The sequence below is a fragment of the Anomaloglossus baeobatrachus genome, chromosome 11 (genome assembly GCF_048569485.1).
Source record: "Anomaloglossus baeobatrachus isolate aAnoBae1 chromosome 11, aAnoBae1.hap1, whole genome shotgun sequence".
NCBI lineage: Eukaryota > Metazoa > Chordata > Amphibia > Anura > Aromobatidae > Anomaloglossus > Anomaloglossus baeobatrachus.
In genome coordinates, this window is record NC_134363.1 from 3,799,895 (window position 1) to 3,823,489 (window position 23,595).

General features: G+C 50.6%; 1 protein-coding gene across 2 annotated transcripts in view; it reads left to right on the top strand.

The window, feature by feature from the left end:
• Nucleotides 1-4,336: 4,336 nt before the first annotated feature.
• The window catches only part of LOC142256887 (chloride channel protein ClC-Kb-like), a 65,796-nt gene continuing 46,537 nt past the window's right edge, over nt 4,337-23,595 (top strand). For both annotated transcript variants that reach the window (XM_075328848.1, XM_075328849.1), the window contains exon 1: nt 4,337-4,402. The gene's annotated coding sequence lies outside the window, so the exon portion shown is untranslated. The remainder of the gene's footprint in view (nt 4,403-23,595) is intronic.

Here is a 23,595-nt window from a genome sequence, read left to right on the forward strand (position 1 = left end):
GAGAGGTCAGTTGTGTAATAATCTGCAGGATATATCACTATGTATGTGTCAGGAGGTGGAGGAGCGATGCTCTGCAGAGAGGTCAGTGGTGTAATAATCTGCAGGATATATCACTATGTATGTGTCAGGAGGTGGAGGAGCGATGCTCTGCAGAGAGGTCAGTTGTGTAATAATCTGCAGGATATATCACTATGTATGTGTCAGGAGGTGGAGGAGCGATGCTCTGCAGAGAGGTCAGTGGTGTAATAATCTGCAGGATATATCACTATGTATGTGTCAGGAGGTGGAGGAGCGATGCTCTGCAGGGGGATCAGTGGTGTAATAATCTGCAGGATATATCACTATGTATGTGTCAGGAGGTGGAGGAGCGATGCTCTGCAGAGAGGTCAGTGGTGTAATACTCTGCAGGATATATCACTATGCATCTGTCAGGAGGTGGAGGAGCGATGCTCTGCAGAGAGGTCAGTGGTGTAATAATCTGCAGGATATATCACTATGTATGTGTCAGGAGCTGGAGGAGCGATGCTCTGCAGAGAGGTCAGTGGTGTAATAATCTGCAGGATATATCACTATGTATGTGTCAGGAGGTGGAGGAGCGATGCTCTGCAGGGGGATCAGTGGTGTAATAATCTGCAGGATATATCACTATGTATGTGTCAGGAGGTGGAGGAGCGATGCTCTGCAGAGAGGTCAGTGGTGTAATAATCTGCAGGATATATCACTATGTATGTGTCAGGAGCTGGAGGAGCGATGCTCTGCAGAGAGGTCAGCGGTGTAATAATCTGCAGGATATATCACTATGTATCTGTCAGGAGGTGGAGGAGCGATGCTCTGCAGGGAGGACAGCGGTGTAATAGTCTGCAGATTCCTCCTCCCAGGTGTAGATGTAGCTCTTCTTCCTCGGGTGTCACTTTGTTGTCCTTTCACTTTTATATTAAATGTTGTCACAACACAGGAACTTGTTTCCACAACAGTCGGGGGAGGGTGAAAGTGTGTGTGTGGGGGGGTGACAGTGGGGGAGTTGGTTGGTTGGCAGTGGGGGGGGGGTGTCAGTGTGGGGGGTGGTGGCAGTGGGGGGAGGGTGGGTGACAGTGGGGGGTCGGTTGGTTGGCAGTGGGGTGGTTGGTTGGCAGTGGTGGGGGTGTCAGTGGGGGGGTGTCAGTGGGGGTGTGTGGGTGGCAGTGGGGGTGTGTTGGTGGCAGTGGGGGTGTTGGTTGGTTGGCAGTGGGGGTGTTGGTTGGTTGGCAGTGGTGGGGGTGTCAGTGGGGGGGGTAGCAGTGGGGGGGGTGGCAGTGGTTGGCAGTGGTGGGGGTGTCAGTGGGGGGGGGGTAGCAGTGGGGGGGGTGGCAGTGGGGGTGTGTGGGTGGCAGTGGGGGGGTTGGTTGGCAGTGGTGGGGGTGGCAGTGGTGGGGGTGTCAGTGGGGGGGTGTCAGTGGGGGTGTGTGGGTGGCAGTAGGGGGGTTGGTTGGTTGGCAGTGGGGGGGGTGTCAGTGGGGGGGTGTCAGTGGGGGTGTGTGGGTGGCAGTGGGGGGGGTTGGTTGGCAGTGGTGGGGGTGTCAGTGGGGGGGTGGCAGTGGGGGTGTGTGGGTGGCAGTGGGGGTGTTGGTTGCTTGGCAGTGGGGGGGTGTCAGTGGGGGGGTGTCAGTGGGGGGGGGTGTCAGTGGGGGTGTGTGGGTGGCAGTGGGGGGGTTGGTTGGTTGGCAGTGGTGGGGGTGGCAGTGGGGGGGGGGTGGCAGTGGGGGGGGTGTCAGTGGGGGTGTGTGGGTGGCAGTGGGGGGGTTGGTTGGTTGGCAGTGGTGGGGGTGGCAGTGGTGGGGGTGTCAGTGGGGGGGGTGTCAGTGGGGGTGTGTGGGTGGCAGTGGGGGGGTTGGTTGGTTGCCAGTGGGGGGGGTTGGCAGTGGTGGGGGGGTGGGTGGGTGACAGTGGGGGGGTTGGTTGGTTGGCAGTGGGGGGGCAGGTTGTGGTGCTTTGTGTCTCTGTAATATTCCTTATTCTCTTGATTAATTACAATTATTTGTAGATTTGTGGTTTTCAGATACAAATACTAATCGCAGGTTGGGTGATGGTCTCAGGGGTTGGGTGATGGTCTCAGGGGTTGGGTGATGGTCTCAGGGGTTGGGTGATGGTCTCAGGGGTTGGGTGATGGTCTCAGGGGTTGGGTGATGGTCTCAGGGGTTGGGGGATGGTCTCGTGGGCTGGGGATGGTCTCAGGGGTTGGGTGATGGTCTCTTCGGTTTGTCTCTGGGGTTGGGTGATGGTCTCAGGGGTTGGGTGATGGTCTCAGGGGTTGGGTGATGGTCTCAGGGGTTGGGTGATGGTCTCAGGGGTTGGGTGATGGCCTCATGGGCTAGGGGATGGTCACATGGGCTGGGGGATGTTTTCTTGGGTTGGGGGATGGTCTCGCAGGATGGTTGATGGTCTCATGGGTTGGTGGATGGTATCACGGGTTGAGTGATGGTCTCAGCAGTTGGGTTATGGTTTCTTGGGTTGGGGAGTTGTCTCGCGGGTTGGGTGATGGTCTCGTAGGCTGACGATGGTTTCTTGGGTTGGGGGATAGTTTTGTGGGATGGTCTTGGGGTTGGGTGATGGTCTCGTGGGTTGAGAGGTGATCTCATGGGCAGGGAACTGGTCTCGAGGGATGGTTTCTGGGGTTGGGGGATGGTCTCGTGGGCTGGGGAATGGTTTCTTGGGTTGGGGGATGGTTTTGCAGGATGGTTTCGGGGGCTGGGGGATGGTCTCACGGCATGTTCTCGTGGTTGGGGATTGGTCTTGGCTGACTGTCTCGTGGGTTGGGGGATTGTTTCGGGGTGATGCTGTCAAGGGATGGTGTAGTGGGATGGTCTCAGTGGTTGGGGGATGGTTTCGTGGGTTGGGGGATGCCTCGCGGGATGGTGTCAGCGGTTGAGGGATGGTCTCATGGGCTGGGGGATGGTCTCGCAGCATATTTGATGGTCTTGTGGGCTGGAAGATGGTCTCGCGGGTTTGGTTATGGTTTCTTGAGTTGGGGAGTGGTCTTGCAGGTTGGGTGATGGTCTCATGGGCTGGGGATGGTTTCTTAGGTTGGCGGATGTTTTTTTGGGTTGAGGGATGGTTTTGCGGGATGGTCTTGGGGTTAGGGGATGGTCTCGTGGGCTGGCGAATGGTTTCTTGGGTTGGGGGATGGTCTCGCGGAATGGTCTTGTTGGCTGGGGGATGCTGTTGGGGGTTGGGAGAATGCTGTCGGGGGATGGTCTCGGGGGTTAGGTTATGGTTTCATGGGTTGGCGGATCGTCTCGCGGGATGGTGTTGGGAGTTGAGGGATGATCTCGTGGGCTGTGGGATGGTCTTATGGGTTAGGGGGTGATCTCCGGGGTTGGGGGATGGTCTCGCGGAGTGGGGGAGGGTCTCGTGGGTTGGGGGGTGGTCTCCGGGTTTGTGAGATGGTCTCGTGGGTTGGGGGATGGTCTCGCGGGATGGTGTCGGGAGTTGAGGGATGGTCTCGTGGGCTATGGGATGGTCTTCTGGGTTGGGCGGTGGTCTCCGGGGTTGGGGGATGGTCTCGGGAGTTGGGGGATGGTCTCGAGGGCTGGGTGAGGGTCTCGCGGGATGGTCTCGGGGGTTGCGGGATGGTCTTGTGGAGTGGGGGATGGTCTCGGGGGTTGGGGGATGGTCTTGCGGAGTGGTGTCGGGGGTTGAGGGATGGTCTCGTTGGCTATGGGATGGTCTTCTGGGTTGGGCGGTGGTCTCCGGGGTTGGGGGATGGTCTCGGGAGTTGGGGGATGGTCTCGAGGGCTGGGTGAGGGTCTCGCGGGATGGTCTCGGGGGTTGCGGGATGGTCTTGCGGAGTGGGGGATGGTCTCGTGGGTTGGGGGGTGGTCTTGCGGGATTGTCTCGTGGGTTAGGGGGTGGTCTCGGGGGTTGGGGGATGGTCTTGCGGAGTGGTGGATGGTCTCGTGGGTTGGGGGGTGGTCTTGCGGGATTGTCTCGTGGGTTAGGGGGTGGTCTCGGGGGTTGGGGGATGGTCTTGCGGAGTGGTGGATGGTCTCGTGGGTTGGGGGGTGGTCTCGCGGGATTGTCTCGGGGGTTGGGGGATGGTCTCGCGGATCTCCATTCAGGAAATTATCTGTGCAAAATAATGATCTCCTCAGATCCCAGGCGCTGGAGCCCCCAGAACCCCATAATAATGAGACGGGTCAGCGCCCCCAGTCTCCCCCCGTCCCCCCGTCCCCGGCTGCTGGCGCCCCTGATGTCCCCTCTGCTGGGTGACGGTGACCGCTCTGGAATCCTCCCGGGGCGTTTTCACCTGAATTCTCAAGGACGTGGTCATATTGTGAATAAACCTGGGAGGAGGAGGAGGAGGAGGAGGCACCTGGCAGGAGCGCAGTCCCCGCGGGCAGTCATCACCTGGACAGAACCTGCACCGGTGAGTCCTGGACCAGGGGCCGCACCTGATACCGGGGGTGGGGGGCTTATCTACCATTCAGAAGGCTGGGAAAGCTGGGTGAATATTCCTTCAGGAACTGTGCATTATAAGGGTGGGAAGGGGCAGAAGTTATCACTCGTCTCTCCATCAGCGGAGCGTCCTTCACAGCCACTGAGCAGCAGAGCCGCTAATGCAGCTGAATTACGATTACAGCTCTGGCTCTTCCTCCTGTGCTTGTGTCTGCAGCTCCTTGTGTTATCGGCGTCCAGCGATTATTAATAGAACAAGCGAGGAATGTGTCAGATTAATCGTAGAATGGCGACAAAGCGGGCGATGACGGAGCGAGACCAGACAGCGACCGCGAGCCCGGACACGGTGACCTTCACCAGGAACACCGCTAATCCCGACACACAGGACTACCACCCCCATCCTATATACACCGCGCAGGACCACCACCCCCATCCTATATACACCGCGCAGGACCACCACCCCCATCCTGTATATACACCACGCAGGACTACCACCCCCATCCTATATACACCGCGCAGAACCACCACCCCATCCTGTATATACACCGCGCAGGACTACCACCCCCATCCTATATACACCGCGCAGGACCACCACCCCCATCCTATATACACCGCGCAGGACTACCACCCCCATCCTATATACACCGCGCAGGACCACCACCCCCATCCTATATACACCGCGCAGGACCACCACCCCCATCCTATATACACCGCGCAGGACCACCACCCCCATCCTATATACACCGCGCAGGACCACCACCCCCATCCTATATACACCGCGCAGGACCACCACCCCCATCCTGTATATACACCGCGCAGGACTACCACCCCCATCCTGTATATACACCGCGCAGGACTACCACCCCCATCCTGTATATACACCGCGCAGGACTACCACCCCCATCCTCTATATACACCGCGCAGGACTACCACCCCCATCCTGTATATACACCGCGCAGGACTACCACCCCCATCCTGTATATACACCGCACAGGAATACCACTCCCATCCTGTATATACACCGCGCAGGACTACCACCCCATCCTGTATATACACCGCGCAGGACCACCACCCCCATCCTATATACACCGCGCAGGACCACCACCCCCATCCTGTATATACACCGCGCAGGACTACCACCCCCATCCTATATACACCGCGCAGGACCACCACCCCCATCCTGTATATACACCGCGCAGGACTACCACCCCCATCCTCTATATACACCGCGCAGGACTACCACCCCCATCCTGTATATACACCGCGCAGGACTACCACCCCCATCCTATATACACCGCGCAGGACCACCACCCCCATCCTATATACACCGCGCAGGACTACCACCCCATCCTGTATATACACCGCGCAGGACTACCACCCCATCCTGTATATACACCGCGCAGGACTACCACCCCATCCTGTATATACACCGCGCAGGACTACCACCCCCATCCTGTATATACACCGCGCAGGACTACCACCCCCATCCTGTATATACACCGCGCAGGACTACCACCCCATCCTATATACACCGCGCAGGAATACCACCCCCATCCTGTATATACACCGCACAGGAATACCACTCCCATCCTGTATATACACCGCACAGGAATACCACCCCATCCTGTATATACACCGCGCAGGACTACCACCCCCATCCTGTATATACACCGCGCAGGACTACCACCCCATCCTGTATATACACCGCGCAGGACCACCACCCCCATCCTGTATATACACCGCGCAGGACCACCACCCCCATCCTATATACACCGCGCAGGACTACCACCCCCATCCTGTATATACACCGCGCAGGACCACCACCCCCATCCTATATACACCGCGCAGGACCACCACCCCCATCCTATATACACCGCGCAGGACCACCACCCCCATCCTATATACACCGCGCAGGACCACCACCCCCATCCTATATACACCGCGCAGGACCACCACCCCCATCCTGTATATACACCGCGCAGGACCACCACCCCCATCCTATATACACCGCGCAGGACTACCACCCCCATCCCATATACACCGCACAGGACTACCACCCCCATCCTGTATATACACCGCGCAGGACTACCACCCCCATCCTGTATATACACCGCGCAGGACTACCACCCCATCCTGTATATACACCGCGCAGGACTACCACCCCATCCTGTATACACCGCGCAGGACCACCACCCCCATCCTATATACACCGCGCAGGACCACCACCCCCATCCTATATACACCGCGCAGGACCACCACCCCCATCCTATATACACCGCGCAGGACCACCACCCCCATCCTGTATATACACCGCGCAGGACCACCACCCCCATCCTATATACACCGCGCAGGACTACCACCCCCATCCCATATACACCGCGCAGGACCACCACCCCCATCCTATATACACCGCGCAGGACCACCACCCCCATCCTATATACACCGCGCAGGACCACCACCCCCATCCTGTATATACACCGCGCAGGACCACCACCCCCATCCTATATACACCGCGCAGGACTACCACCCCCATCCTATATACACCGCGCAGGACTACCACCCCCATCCTATATACACCGCGCAGGACTACCACCCCCATCCTATATACACCGCGCAGGACCACCACCCCCATCCTATATACACCGCGCAGGACCACCACCCCCATCCTATATACACCGCGCAGGACCACCACCCCCATCCTATATACACCGCGCAGGACCACCACCCCCATCCTATATACACCGCGCAGGACCACCACCCCCATCCTGTATATACACCATGCAGGACTACCACCCCCATCCTATATACACCGCGCAGGATCACCACCCCCATCCTATATACACCGCGCAGGACCACCACCCCCATCCTGTATATACACCGCGCAGGACTACCACCCCCATCCTATATACACCGCGCAGGACTACCACCCCATCCTGTATATACACCGCGCAGGACCACCACCCCCATCCTATATACACCGCGCAGGACCACCACCCCCATCCTATATACACCGCGCAGGACCACCACCCCCATCCTGTATATACACCGCGCAGGACCACCACCCCCATCCTATATACACCGCGCAGGACCACCACCCCCATCCTGTATATACACCGCGCAGGACTACCACCCCCATCCTATATACACCGCGCAGGACCACCACCCCCATCCTATATACACCGCGCAGGACCACCACCCCCATCCTATATACACCGCGCAGGACCACCACCCCCATCCTATATACACCGCGCAGGACTACCACCCCCATCCTATATACACCGCGCAGGACTACCACCCCCATCCTATATACACCGCGCAGGACTACCACCCCCATCCTATATACACCGCGCAGGAATACCACCCCCATCCTATATACACCGCGCAGGACCACCACCCCCATCCTGTATATACACCGCGCAGGACTACCACCCCCATCCTATATACACCGCGCAGGACCACCACCCCCATCCTATATACACCGCGCAGGACCACCACCCCCATCCTATATACACCGCGCAGGACCACCACCCCCATCCTGTATATACACCGCGCAGGACCACCACCCCCATCCTGTATATACACCGCGCAGGACCACCACCCCCATCCTATATACACCGCGCAGGACTACCACCCCATCCTATATACACCGCGCAGGACCACCACCCCCATCCTATATACACTGCGCAGGACCACCACCCCCATCCTATATACACCGCGCAGGACTACCACCCCCATCCTATATACACCGCGCAGGACCACCACCCCCATCCTGTATACACCGCGCAGGACTACCACCCCCATCCTGTATATACACCGCGCAGGACTACCACCCCCATCCTATATACACCGCGCAGGACTACCACCCCATCCTGTATATACACCGCGCAGGACTACCACCCCCATCCTGTATATACACCGCGCAGGACTACCACCCCATCCTGTATATACACCGCGCAGGACTACCACCCCCATCCTATATACACCGCGCAGGACCACCACCCCCATCCTATATACACCGCGCAGGACCACCACCCCCATCCTGTATACACCGCGCAGGACCACCACCCCCATCCTATATACACTGCGCAGGACCACCACCCCCATCCTATATACACCGCGCAGGACTACCACCCCCATCCTATATACACCGCGCAGGACCACCACCCCCATCCTATATACACTGCGCAGGACCACCACCCCCATCCTATATACACCGCGCAGGACTACCACCCCCATCCTATATACACCGCGCAGGACTACCACCCCATCCTGTATATACACCGCGCAGGACTACCACCCCCATCCTGTATATACACCGCGTAGGACTACCACCCCCATCCTGTATATACACCGCGCAGGACCACCACCCCCATCCTATATACACCGCGCAGGACCACCACCCCCATCCTGTATATACACCGCGCAGGACTACCACCCCCATCCTATATACACCGCGCAGGACTACCACCCCCATCCTATATACACCGCGCAGGACCACCACCCCCATCCTATATACACCGCGCAGGACCACCACCCCCATCCTATATACACCGCGCAGGACCACCACCCCCATCCTATATACACCGCGCAGGACTACCACCCCCATCCTATATACACCGCGCAGGACTAACACCCCCATCCTATATACACCGCGCAGGACCACCACCCCCATCCTATATACACCGCGCAGGACCACCACCCCCATCCTATATACACCGCGCAGGACCACCACCCCCATCCTGTATATACACCGCGCAGGACCACCACCCCCATCCTATATACACCGCGCAGGACCACCACCCCCATCCTATATACACCGCGCAGGACTACCACCCCCATCCTGTATATACACCGCGCAGGATCACCACCCCCATCCTATATACACCGCGCAGGACTACCACCCCATCCTATATACACCGCGCAGGACTACCACCCCCATCCTATATACACCGCGCAGGACTACCACCCCCATCCTATATACACCGCGCAGGACTACCACCCCCATCCTATATACACCGCGCAGGACTCCCACCCCCATCCTATATACACCGCGCAGGACCACCACCCCCATCCTATATACACCGCGCAGGACTACCACCCCCATCCTATATACACCGCGCAGGACTACCACCCCCATCCTATATACACCGCGCAGGACCACCACCCCCATCCTATATACACCGCGCAGGATTACCAACCCATCCTGTATATACACCGCGCAGGAATACCACCCCCATCCTGTATATACACTGCACAGGAATAGCACTCCCATCCTGTATACACCGCGCAGGACTACCACCCCCATCCTGTATATACACCGCGCAGGACTACCACCCCCATCCTGTATATACACCGCGCAGGACTACCACCCCCATCCTGTATATACACCGCACAGGAATACCACTCCCATCCTGTATATACACCGCACAGGAATACCACTCCCATCCTGTATATACACCGCGCAGGACTACCACCCCATCCTGTATATACACCGCGCAGGACTACCACCCCCATCCTGTATATACACCGCGCAGGACTACCACCCCATCCTGTATATACACCGCGCAGGAATACCACCCCCATCCTGTATATACACTGCACAGGAATAGCACTCCCATCCTGTATATACACCGCGCAGGACCACCACCCCCATCCTGTATATACACCGCGCAGGACTACCACCCCCATCCTGTATATACACCGCGCAGGACTACCACCCCCATCCTGTATATACACCGCGCAGGACTACCACCCCCATCCTGTATATACACCGCGCAGGACTACCACCCCATCCTGTATATACACCGCGCAGGACTACCACCCCATCCTGTATATACACCGCGCAGGACTACCACCCCATCCTGTATATACACCGCGCAGGACTACCACCCCATCCTGTATATACACCGCGCAGGACTACCACCCCCATCCTATATACACCGCGCAGGACCACCACCCCCATCCTATATACACCGCGCAGGACTACCACCCCATCCTATATACACCGCGCAGGACCACCACCCCCATCCTATATACACCGCGCAGGACCACCACCCCCATCCTGTATATACACCGCGCAGGACTACCACCCCATCCTGTATATACACCGCGCAGGAATACCACCCCCATCCTGTATATACACCGCGCAGGACTACCACCCCCATCCTGTATATACACCGCGCAGGACTACCACCCCATCCTGTATATACACCGCGCAGGACTACCACCCCCATCCTGTATATACACCGCGCAGGAATACCACTCCCATCCTGTATATACACCGCGCAGGACTACCACCCCCATCCTGTATATACACCGCGCAGGAATACCACCCCCATCCTGTATATACACCGCGCAGGACTACCACTCCCATCCTGTATATACACCGCGCAGGACTACCACCCCATCCTGTATATACACCGCGCAGGACTACCACCCCCATCCTATATACACCGCGCAGGACCACCACCCCCATCCTATATACACCGCGCAGGACCACCACCCCCATCCTGTATATACACCGCGCAGGACTACCACCCCCATCCTATATACACCGCGCAGGACCACCACCCCCATCCTGTATATACACCGCGCAGGACCACCACCCCCATCCTATATACACCGCGCAGGACTACCACCCCCATCCTATATACACCGCGCAGGACTACCACCCCCATCCTGTATATACACCGCGCAGGACTACCACCCCATCCTGTATATACACCGCGCAGGAATACCACCCCCATCCTGTATATACACCGCGCAGGACTACCACCCCCATCCTGTATATACACCGCGCAGGAATACCACTCCCATCCTGTATATACACCGCGCAGGAATACCACCCCCATCCTGTATATACACCGCGCAGGACCACCACCCCCATCCTATATACACCGCGCAGGACCACCACCCCCATCCTGTATATACACCGCACAGGAATACCACTCCCATCCTGTATATACACCGCGCAGGACTACCACCCCCATCCTGTATATACACCGCGCAGGACTACCACCCCATCCTGTATATACACCGCGCAGGACTACCACCCCCATCCTGTATATACACCGCGCAGGACTACCACCCCCATCCTGTATATACACCGCGCAGGACTACCACCCCCATCCTGTATATACACCGCGCAGGACTACCACCCCCATCCTGTATATACACCGCGCAGGACTACCACCCCCATCCTGTATATACACCGCGCAGGACTACCACCCCCATCCTGTATATACACCGCGCAGGACTACCACCCCCATCCTGTATATACACCGCGCAGGACTACCACCCCCATCCTGTATATACACCGCGCAGGACTACCACCCCCATCCTGTATATACACCGCGCAGGACTACCACCCCCATCCTGTATATACACTGCACAGTACCATTTCTCCTGTCCTGTATACTGGGTGTAATCCTCAGTATATGTATTATTCTGTATATATACACTGCACAGTACCACTTCTCCTGTCCTGTATACTGGGTGTAATCCTCAGTATATGTATTATTCTGTATATATACACTGCACAGTACCACTTCTCCTGTCCTGTATACTGGGTGTAATCCTCAGTACCTGTATTATTCTGTATATATACAGTGCACAGTACCACTTCTCCTGTCCTGTATACTGGGTGTAATCCTCAGTATCTGTATTATTCTGTATATATACACTGCACAGTACCACTTCTCCTGTCCTGTATACTGGGTGTAATCCTCAGTATCAGTATTATTCTGTATATATATACACTGCACAGTACCACTTCTCCTGTCCTGTATACTGGCTGTAATCCTCAGTATCTGTGTTATTCTGTATATATACACTGCACAGTACCACTTCTCCTGTCCTGTATACTGGGTGTAATCCTCAGTACCTGTATTATTCTGTATATATACACTGCACAGTACCACTTCTCCTGTCCTGTATACTGGGTGTAATCCTCAGTACCTGTATTATTCTGTATATATACACTGCACAGTACCACTTCTCCTGTCCTGAATACTGGGTGTAATCCTCACTATCTGTGTTATTCTGTATATATACACTGCACAGTACCACTTCTCCTGTCCTGTATACTGGGTGTAATCCTCAGTACCTGTATTATTCTGTATATATACACTGCACAGTACCACTTCTCCTGTCCTGTATACTGGGTGTAATCCTCAGTATCTGTGTTATTCTGTATATATACACTGCACAGTACCACTTCTCCTGTCCTGTATACTGGGTGTAATCCTCAGTACCTGTATTATTCTGTATATATGCACTGCACAGTACCACTTCTCCTGTCCTGTATACTGGGTGTAATCCTCAGTGTCTGTATTATTCTGTATATATACACTGCACAGTACCACTTCTCCTGTCCTGTATACTGGGTGTAATCCTCAGTATGTGTATTATTCTCTATATATAAACTGCACAGTACCACTTCTCCTATCCTGTATACTGGGTGTAATCCTCAGTATCTATTATTCTGTATATATACACTGCACAGTACCACTTCTCCTGTCCTGTATACTGGGTGTAATCCTCAGTATCTATATTACTCTGTATATATACACTGCACAGTACCACTTCTCCTGTCCTGTATACTGGGTGTAATCCTCAGTGTCTGTATTATTCTGTATATATACACTGCACAGTACCACTTTTCCTGTCCTGTATACTGGGTGTAATTCTCAGTATCTGTATTATTCTGTATATATACACTGCACAGTACCACTTCTCCTGTCCTGTATACTGGGTGTAATCCTCAGTGTCTGTATTATTCTGTATATATACACTGCACAGTACCACTTCTCCTGTCCTGTATACTGGGTGTAATCCTCAGTATCGGTATATATACACTGCACAGTACCACTTCTCCTGTCCTGTATACTGGGTGTAATCCTCAGTATCTGTATTATTCTGTGTATATATACACTGCACAGTACCACTTCTCCTGTCCTGTATACTGGGTGTAATCCTCAGTATGTGTATTTTTCTGTATATATACAGTGCACAGTACCACTTCTCCTGTCCTGTATACTGGGTGTAATCCTCAGTATCTGTATTATTCTGTATATATACACTGCACAGTACCACTTCTCCTGTGCTGTATACTGGGTGTAATCCTCAGTATCTGTATTATTCTGTGTATATACACTGCACAGTACCACTTCTCCTGTCCTGTATGCTGGGTGTAATCCTCAGTATCTGTATTATTCTGTATATATACACTGCACAGTACCACTTCTCCTGTCCTGTATACTGGGTGTAATCCTCAGTACCTGTATTATTCTGTATATATACACTGCACAGTACCACTTCTCCTGTCCTGTATACTGGGTGTAATCCTCAGTATCTGTATTATTCTGTGTATATATACACTGCACAGTACCACTCCTCCTGTCCTGTATACTGGGTGTAATCCTCAGTATCTGTATTATTCTGTATATATACACTGCACAGTACCACTTCTCCTGTCCTGTATACTGGGTGTAATCCTCAGTATCAGTATTATTCTGTATATATACACTGCACAGTACCACTTCTCCTGTCCTGTATACTGGGTGTAATCCTCAGTATGTGTATTATTCTGTATATATACACTGCACAGTACCACTTCTCCTGTCCTGTATACTGGGTGTAATCCTCAGTGTCTGTATTATTCTGTATATATAAACTGCACAGTACCACTTCTCCTATCCTGTATACTGGGTGTAATCCTCAGTATCTATTATTCTGTATATATACACTGCACAGTACCACTTCTCCTGTCCTGTATACTGGGTGTAATGCTCAGTATCTGTATTATTCTGTATATATACACTGCACAGTACCACTTCTCCTGTCCTGTATACTGGGTGTAATCCTCAGTATCTGTATTATTCTGTGTATATACACTGCACAGTACCACTTCTCCTGTCCTGTATGCTGGGTGTAATCCTCAGTATCTGTATTATTCTGTATATATACACTGCACAGTACCACTTCTCCTGTCCTGTATACTGGGTGTAATCCTCAGTATCTGTATTATTCTTTATATATACACTGCACAGTACCACTTCTCCTGTCCTGTATACTGGGTGTGATCCTCAGTATCTGTATTATTCTGCATATATACACTGCACAGTACCACTTCTCCTGTCCTGTATACTGGGTGTAATCCTCAGTACCTGTATTATTCTGTATATATACACTGCACAGTACCACTTCTCCTGTCCTGTATACTGGGTGTAATCCTCAGTATCTGTGTTATTCTGTATATATACACTGCACAGTACCACTTCTCCTGTCCTGTATACTGGGTGTAATCCTCAGTATCTGTGTTATTCTGTATATATACACTGCACAGTACCACTTCTCCTGTCCTGTATACTGGGTGTAATCCTCAGTATCTGTATTATTCTGTATATACACACTGCACAGTACCACCTCTCCTGTCCTGTATACTGGGTGTAATCCTCAGTATCTGTATTATTCTGTATATATACACTGCACAGTACCACTTCTCCTGTCCTGTATACTGGGTGTAATCCTCAGTACCTGTATTATTCTGTATATATACACTGCACAGTACCACTTCTCCTGTCCTGTATACTGGGTGTAATCCTCAGTGTCTGTATTATTCTGTATATATACACTGCACAGTACCACTTCTCCTGTCCTGTATACTGGGTGTAATCCTCAGTATGTGTATTATTCTCTATATATAAACTGCACAGTACCACTTCTCCTATCCTGTATACTGGGTGTAATCCTCAGTATCTATTATTCTGTATATATACACTGCACAGTACCACTTCTCCTGTCCTGTATACTGGGTGTAATGCTCAGTATCTGTATTATTCTGTATATATACACTGCACAGTACCACTTCTCCTGTCCTGTATACTGGGTGTAATCCTCAGTATCTGTATTATTCTGTGTATATACACTGCACAGTACCACTTCTCCTGTCCTGTATGCTGGGTGTAATCCTCAGAATCTGTATTATTCTGTATATATACACTGCACAGTACCACTTCTCCTGTCCTGTATACTGGGTGTAATCCTCAGTGTCTGTATTATTCTGTATATATACACTGCACAGTGCCACTTCTCCTGTCCTGTATACTGGGTGTAATCCTCAGTATCTGTATTATTCTGTATATATACACTGCACAGTACCACTCCTCCTGTCCTGTATACTGGGTGTAATCCTCAGTATCTGTATTATTCTGCATATATACACTGCACAGTACCACTTCTCCTGTCCTGTATACTGGGTGTAATCCTCAGTGTCTGTATTATTCTGTATATATACACTGCACAGTGCCACTTCTCCTGTCCTGTATACTGGGTGTAATCCTCAGTATCTGTATTATTCTGTGTATATATACACTGCACAGTACCACTCCTCCTGTCCTGTATACTGGGTGTAATCCTCAGTATCTGTATTATTCTGTATATATACACTGCACAGTACCACTTCTCCTGTCCTGTATACTGGGTGTAATCCTCAGTATCTGTATTATTCTGTATATATACACTGCACAGTACCACTTCTCCTGTCCTGTATACTGGGTGTAATCCTCAGTATCTGTATTATTCTGTATATATACACTGCACAGTACCACTTCTCCTGTCCTGTATACTGGGTGTAATCCTCAGTATCTGTATTATCCTGTATATATACACTGCACAGTACCACTTCTCCTATCCTGTATACTGGGTGTAATCCTCAGTATCTATTATTCTGTATATATACACTGCACAGTACCACTTCTCCTGTCCTGTATACTGGGTGTAATGCTCAGTATCTGTATTATTCTGTATATATACACTGCACAGTACCACTTCTCCTGTCCTGTATACTGGGTGTAATCCTCAGTATCTGTATTATTCTGTGTATATACACTGCACAGTACCACTTCTCCTGTCCTGTATGCTGGGTGTAATCCTCAGAATCTGTATTATTCTGTATATATACACTGCACAGTACCACTTCTCCTGTCCTGTATACTGGGTGTAATCCTCAGTGTCTGTATTATTCTGTATATATACACTGCACAGTGCCACTTCTCCTGTCCTGTGTACTGGGTGTAATCCTCAGTACCTGTATTATTCTGTATATATACACTGCACAGTACCACTTCTCCTGTCCTGTATACTGGGTGTAATCCTCAGTATCTGTATTATTCTGTATATATACACTGCACAGTACCACTTCTCCTGTCCTGTATACTGGGTGTAATCCTCAGTATCTGTATTATCCTGTATATATACACTGCACAGTACCACTTCTCCTGTCCTGTGTACTGGGTGTAATCCTCAGTACCTGTATTATTCTGTATATATACACTGCACAGTACCACTTCTCCTGTCCTGTATACTGGGTGTAATCCTCAGTGTCTGTATTATTCTGTATATATACACTGCACAGTACCACTTCTCCTGTCCTGTATACTGGGTGTAATCCTCAGTACCTGTATTATTCTGTATATATACACTGCACAGTACCACTTCTCCTGTCCTGAATACTGGGTGTAATCCTCACTATCTGTGTTATTCTGTATATATACACTGCACAGTACCACTTCTCCTGTCCAGCAGAGTGAAGGCAGATAGCCGTAACGTACATGACTGAGGCAGTGATAGATCCAGGAAAGGGTTAAGGAGTAAGGGATGGGGTTTTTACCTAAGGAATGTGGTGGGGGGTCAGCGAGCAGGAGGAGAGATGGGGGGCAGGGCCCATATAAGAAATAGGTCTCATGTTAAGGTGTCATTCCTTTGTCCTGGACTCAAAGACTGAACCAGCAGTATGGATGCCTTGCTGAAGACTGTTCAGGCTGCGGCTTTGACGTGTAGGCCCGAATGGATTCAGGCCCAGCTAGACGAATTGCTGAAGAGTGCCCGGGATACAGCATCTGTCCCTTCTGAACTTTCTGAACATCAAACTCTAAGAAGATCAAGACCTCCTGAGAGACTAACTTCTGAAATGGCCAATAGGACTCACAATAGGATCATAAGTCCTTCTGTTACTTCTAGGAAAAGAGCAAAGCGCAGCACGGCCTCTGATCCTTCTTACAAACCAGGAAGGAAATTACTGTACAAGAATAACAAGGTACAGAGAAAAGAGCCAGATCATCTAACCAGAGAGACACCAAGAAGTGCAAGGAGAAAGTCCAGCTCTACTGAGGTGCCAGCCAGAGAAGCAGCCACACAAGCTACAACTGACGTGACGACAGCCCACCATGAATCCTTAGAACTTCCTCAACAATCTTTGCATCATTCTAGAGGACATCATACGGCCTCACCCCAGGAACTAAACCAACACGGGGGGATGGGCTTAGGACACACAACTTTTCCGGATCCGGGTTCACATTACACGAGGAGTGGTAGGAATCCAAAAAGACAACTGCGCAAAAGTACTTTAACCAGACAAAGACTTCATCGGCCGGCTCAGGATTTGAGTCAGGCAATAAATCTACAGCTACAAGACTCAGCAGAGATTCCAGACAATGACTATGACACAGATGACGACTCCCCACTGGAGGGCAGCAGCACGCAGCACTTCAATAATGGAGGGGCTGTAGAGACTATAACTAATACGTCACGGACGGCTGGTCAACCTAGGACGCAGCCAGGTATTGGTGAGAACACTTTTTCTTGTCCTATATCTAGTGTAACAACACCTGTAATGAATCCAGGGGGCGCAGTTGGGGGTACAGTTCCCGGCAATGTAGGATGGGATCTTAATTCAGTAGTACAGCAATTAGTGTCCGGGGTTAAGGAGGCGTTGAGTCAGTCTAGCTTACCCATAACTTCTTCTCCTATTGCTGCATGGTGCGGGAATGGTCGCCGGACATCGGAGGTGGTAAGTCAGTCGTGTGCTGATCCAGACACACAGGAGGACGCAGTAATTTCACAAGGGGTTCCATTATCTGATGCAGCAAAAGGAGAATTATATGTATGTTTTGAGGGTCCTCTAGGAATTCATTTGAAACAGGAGGTTAGGGAGAAGATTTGGGCCGACGAATATGTGGAAATATTTTCATTATTGCCCTTAGAAAAATATAACTTGGATAGAGTCAGGTTTGATGAGAGGAAAAGAGAGGAACAAGAAAGACGGTATTGTCTCATCCCCCAAACATTTAGCAATTGGTTCCAGGCCTTTGCCATATTAGCAAGTGTAATAGGCCAGAAAACTCCTGAACATTGCTCTGCCTTATTTTGTTACATGAATTCTATCTGGGAGGCGCACCGTGTGTATGGAGGTTTAGCATGGCTGCGCTATGATGAGCAGTTTCGCCAACGAAAGGCTGGTCGCCAAGGGATTCGTTGGGATCACAAAGATATTGGTTTATGGATGCGTCTCATGACAGCGCCACGTGGGGTTAATCAGCCCTTTCAGGGCTATGTCGGCAGATCATCAGCAATCGGATTGTCGGCAGCAAACAGAAAAGGTTGCTGCTGGCAGTTCAATGATAGCCAGTGCAGATTCGGAAACACATGCAGGTACAGACATGAATGCAGCTTCTGTAGTGGAAACCATAGCCTATCAAAATGCTTTACACGAAATAAAACCCCAACAGCAGAGATTAACCAAAAAGGGGGAAACCCCAATTAGACTCGGGGAGATGGTGGGCTATCTAAGCAGGTACCCAGATAGAAAAGCAGCACAATTGCTGGGGGAGGGTTTCTCAGAAGGTTTTAAGATCCCATCTACTTCAGGCCCATTAACCTGTTCTCGTAACCTTGCTTCAGCTTATACATATTCTCACATTGTCTCCACAAAACTAAACAAAGAAATTGACCTGGGCCGCATGGCAGGCCCATTCCCCAAAATGCCAATAGAAAACTTAAGGGTCTCTCCATTGGGGGTGGTCCCAAAGAAGGAACCCAATAAGTTTAGGCTGATCCATCATCTGTCCTTCCCTCATGGAAGCTCAGTTAATGATGGAATCGATCAGGAACTTTGCACAGTCTCGTATACTTCATTTGATACAGCGATTGCATGGGTTCAGAAGTACGGCAGAGGAGCTTTAATGGCAAAAACAGACATTGAAGCTGCCTTTAGACTCTTACCAGTCCATCCAGAAAGCTTCCATCTCTTGGGTTGTCAGTGGCAGGTTTTATGTAGACTTGTGTTTACCCATGGGCTGCTCCATCTCATGCTCCTTGTTTGAATCATTTAGCACATTTTTGGAGTGGGTAGTAAAGAAGGAAGCCGGCGTGCGTTCTGTCCTGCATTATCTAGATGATTTCCTATGTATTGGTCCACCAAAGTCATTTGTTTGTGCTTCATTATTGGCAGCGATTCAGTCGGTTTTTAAGCGTTTCGGAGTACCGTTAGCATCAGATAAAACAGAAGGCCCGTCTACACTTATCAAGTTTTTAGGAATTTTGATTGACAGTGAAGCAATGGAGTGCAGATTACCGGATGACAAGGTCAGTGATCTGCTGGAGGCAGTCAGAGAAGCTAGATCTCACCGTAAGATCAGATTAAAGGATCTACAATCGCTGTTAGGAAAAATGAACTTTGCGTGTCGCATTATTCCAATGGGTAGAGTTTTTTGTAGGCGCCTAGCTGCAGCTACCTCAGGCATAACCTTTCCACATCACTTTGTGCGGCTGGCTAGAACATTAAAGGACGATCTGGCGGTATGGGAACAGTTCTTAATGGAGTTTAATGGGAGGTCATTGTAGATCAGACCACCGGTTTCATATTTTGATCTAGACATCCACACTGATGCAGCGGGGTCAACTGGTTTTGGTGCATATTGTTCTGGACAGTGGTGTGCAGATAGGTGGCCAGAGAGTTGGAGAAACAAGGGGTTAACATGAAACTTAGTACTCCTTGAATTGTTCCCCATAGTGGTTGCTTGTGAAATTTGGTGCAATATTTTCCAAAACCGAAAAGTGAGATTTCATTGTGATAACTTGGGAGTTGTAGAAGTCATCAACAAACAATCAGCTTCTTCCCTGCCTGTTGTTACGTTGCTGCGTCATCTAGTGCTGCGCTGTTTAAAGTCAAATTGTCAGATTACAGCTGTGCATGTCCCCGGTGTTTGCAATTCTGTGGCTGATGCTCTGTCTCGTTTTCAGTGGGACAGATTCCGTTCGTTAGCCCCGATGGCAGAGGTACAAGGCAAGAAGTGTCCAGATTTTCTGTGGTCACTGCCAGTGACACCGCATACGCTCTGATAGAACGGTCTGTGGGTGTAAGCACATGGCAGAGGTACCAGTCAGCATGGAGGGAATGGGAAGACTTGTGTGCTCTAGTGGCACATGATGCCAGTGTACATGACAATGTTTCCTTGTTGTTATTTTACATTAGCAGGGCCTTTGTGGATGGTACTTCATTGTCCAGTATTGATAGTAAAATGTCTGGATTAGCTTTTTGGTTTAAGTTGCACGACTTCACTGATTACACAAAGCATTTTTTAGTTAAGCAGGCCCTAAAGGGTTACAGGAAAAGTTGTAAGAAGACCAGAGATAAACGGCGTCCGATTTCTTTCCAGTTATTGCAGCAGATGCTGAGTGTACGAGGCCGAGTCTGGAGCAGTCCCTTTGAGGTGTTTCTCTTTAGTTGTGCATTCACACTGGCCTTCTTTGGAGCTTTTAGAATCAGCGAGTTAGTGTCGAGTAGCTCCACCAGAAGTGGGGGTCTACAAGACGAGGACGTGCATCAGTACACAGACAGAGGGGGTCTACAAGCCGAGGACGTGCATCAGTACACAGACAGAGGGGGTCTACAAGCCGAGGACGTGCATCAGTACACAGACAGAGGGGGTCTACAAGCCGAGGACGTGCATCAGTACACAGACAGAGGGGGTCTACAAGCCGAGGACGTGCATCAGTACACAGACAGAGGGGGTCTACAAGACGAGGACGTGCATCAGTACACAGACAGAGGGGGTCTACAAGCTGAGGACATGCATCAGTACACAGACAGAGGGGGTCTACAAGCCGAGGACGTGCATCAGTACACAGACAGAGGGGGTCTACAAGCCGAGGACGTGCATCAGTACACAGACAGAGGGGGTCTACAAGCTGAGGACATGCATCAGTACACAGACAGAGGGGGTCTACAAGCCGAGGACGTGCATCAGTACACAGACAGAGGGGGTCTACAAGCCGAGGACGTGCATCAGTACACAGACAGAGGGGGTCTACAAGACGAGGACGTGCATCAGTACACAGACAGAGGGGGTCTACAAGCCGAGGACATGCATCAGTACACAGACAGAGGGGGTCTACAAGCTGAGGACGTGCATCAGTACACAGACAGAGGGGGTCTACAAGCTGAGGACATGCATCAGTACACAGACAGACGGGGTCTACAAGCTGAGGACATGCATCAGTACACAGACAGAGGGGGTCTACAAGCCGAGGACATGCATCAGTACACAGACAGACGGGGTCTACAAGCTGAGGACATGCATCAGTACACAGACAGAGGGGGTCTACAAGCTGAGGACGTGCATCAGTACACAGACAGATTGGAATGTTTTCTGGCAAAGTCAAAAACTGATCAACAGGGTAGAGGAAAATGGATCACATTGTTTCCTTTAAGCGGTTCCAGGGCCTGCCCGGTCATCTGTTTTAGAAACTATGTCTCAATAAGGCCAAATATCCAAGGTTCATTACTAATTCATGAGGATTGTAAGTCATTGTCACAATTTCAATTCACAGCAGTTCTTAAAAAATGCCTGACAATATTGGGAGAGTCTCCAAATGCATTCACTTCACACTCATTTAGGATAGGAGCAGCCACAGAAGCTGCTAGATGGGGCTTAGGGCCTGACATAGTTAAAAAAAATCGGGAGATGGGAATCGAGCAGATTTAAGAGTTACATTAGATTGCATTTATTATAAATGGCGTACATGTATATATATGGGTACATTTATTATAAATGGCGTACATGTGTATATATATATATATGTGTACATTTTGGTAATCTTATAGTAGTTGTGTCTTCATTTAGACAATTGTGTGATAATTGTGTTTTTGTTTTTGTTTTAGCTGAACAGCAATGCCTGGTTTGGATCATGGGACATTCATTTGTTTTTTGGGGGGCCTTACGTGCAGCAGTCAGGCCTAATGGTAAACAGTTGGGGTTGCCCAGTTCCTTGGCACGGGTGACATGGATAGGAAAGAGGGGAATGCAGTGGCATCAGCTGTTGAAAGAAATCCAGTATCATGTGGAGTTCTACCGCCCCCCGGACGTCTTACTTATCCATTTAGGTGGTAATGATTTAGCAATAAGAACATCAAGACATTTAAACAACCACATCCCGCCAAGACTCGCTCTTGTGACACCTTACAAGAGTGAGTTCCTCCACAACTTAATGGCTCGTTCTACTCCTTCTTGTATTCCCAACATCCATATATCAATGCCAATGTCATTAAGATGTACCTTATCATCTCTCCAAAATTGTTCCTTTGTATTTTCCAGCATCTGGTGACGTATGGCCACCCCTCCGTTTTCCAACACAAATTTTGTTATTTTTTTTATTAACCTTTATCCTTGTATTATTGATGCGAGCCACTGATCGCGCTGTTCTCCACATTTGTCTAGCTACTATATCCGACCAGACCACCACTGTTTCTGGGTAAGACCTCCATAAATTCAACATATCAAGCTTTATGTTCCTAACTAAATGTCTTGATGTTCTTATTGCTAAATCATTACCACCTAAATGGATAAGTAAGACGTCCGGGGGGCGGTAGAACTCCACATGATACTGGATTTCTTTTAACAGCTGATGCCACTGCATTCCCCTCTTTCCTATCCATGTCACCCGTGCCAAGGAACTGGGCAACCCCAACTGTTTGCCATTAGGCCTGACTGCTGCACGTAAGGCCCCCCAAAAAACAAATGAATGTCCCATGATCCAAACCAGGCATTGCTGTTCAGCTAAAACAAAAACAAAAACACAATTATCACACAATTGTCTAAATGAAGACACAACTACTATAAGATTACCACAATGTACACATATATATACATGTACGCCATTTATAATAAATGTACCCATATATATACATGTACGCCATTTATAATAAATGTACACATATATATACATGTACGCCATTTATAATAAATGCAATCTAATGTAACTCTTAAATCTGCTCGATTCCCATCTCCCGGTTTGTGTAACTATGTCAGGCCCTAAGCCCCATCT